This window comes from Geospiza fortis, unplaced genomic scaffold (assembly GCF_000277835.1).
Source record: "Geospiza fortis unplaced genomic scaffold, GeoFor_1.0 scaffold64, whole genome shotgun sequence".
In the NCBI taxonomy this organism is placed as follows: domain Eukaryota; kingdom Metazoa; phylum Chordata; class Aves; order Passeriformes; family Thraupidae; genus Geospiza; species Geospiza fortis.
The window spans coordinates 173,552-174,542 of record NW_005054461.1 but is presented as its reverse complement, the minus strand read 5'-3'; the positions used below and the strand labels follow the sequence as shown (position 1 = coordinate 174,542).

The 991-nt window shown below is 55.3% G+C and overlaps 1 protein-coding gene across 2 annotated transcripts in view; it reads right to left on the bottom strand.

Annotated features, from left to right (window-relative positions):
- SEMA5A (semaphorin 5A) overlaps nucleotides 1-778 on the bottom strand; it is a 313,297-nt gene extending 312,519 nt beyond the window's left edge. Inside the window, exon 1 of one of the 2 annotated variants that reach the window (XM_031062762.1) lies at nucleotides 693-778. The gene's annotated coding sequence lies outside the window, so the exon portion shown is untranslated. The remainder of the gene's footprint in view (nucleotides 1-692) is intronic. The other variant, XM_031062763.1, reaches the window with a different exon arrangement.
- Nucleotides 779-991: the final 213 nt, after the last annotated feature.

The following is a 991-nucleotide window of genomic DNA, read 5'->3' as shown; positions in this document are numbered from 1 at the left end:
AGAGAGTAAGACCTTCAGATGCACTACCTAAGGCTCCCAGAACACGCTACCACTTGAACTTTAACACCACATTTAGTTTTAAGATGTTTGTCACAGCTATAATCTTGCAAATTCTAACCATCTTCACAAGGCTGTGTGTTCCTGTATGCACAGACCTCTCCTGCCAATAGTCCGGTTTGCTAGAGGAGCAGATGCACTGACAGCTCCCCCCACCCCAGCTGCCCCCCAGGAATAATCCCGGGCAGATTATCGTTGTGTCAATCTACAATGCAGACTCAGCATCTGGAGTGATACAAAAAACCCTAATAGTTGTCATTTATCTGGTAAACAATCCGCACAGAACGATATATGGATGCAATTGACTGAGGTGTTTCCATCTGCATCGTTGCGGAATGGTAAACTCTAACTCCCCAATTCAGAAAGTGCCAAAATACAGTCACGCCACGAAGACAGCGCAGTTAAATAAAACAGTGAGAATAAAAGCACATCGTCTTTTCAAATCGTACTACACGAACATCCCACTGAAGACCCACGTTTCTCAGACAACTGACGGTGCCTTTCACGCCACTTCTTCTCTCACCAGAAGATGAGCCTGAGCAAACTTCACTTGCTGAAGTGTGACAAAACCCTCCGAAACGTTCCCGAGCCAGCGGCTGTCTCTCCGCAGCCGGGGCACAGCGACAGCAACGCACCTCACACTGCTGGGCGAGAACGCGCTCCCGCGGGCGCGACCCCGAGGGCAGGAGCGGCGCGGGGGTCCCGCAGCGCGGAGCACCCGCGGTCCGGGTTCCGGCCCCTCTGGAGATGCGGCTCCCTGTCCGTCTGTTTTTTCTGGTCCCGAGCGAACAGCACCGTCTACGAGGAGAACGCCCGCCCGTTCTGAAAGGCTCGGTGGACTTTCGGGGGTGGGGCCGGGCAATCCCCGAGACGGGCTCCGAGCGCCGGCAGCGCTCCCCGGCTCCGGAGCCCAGCGGCAGCGTCGCTCCGCCTC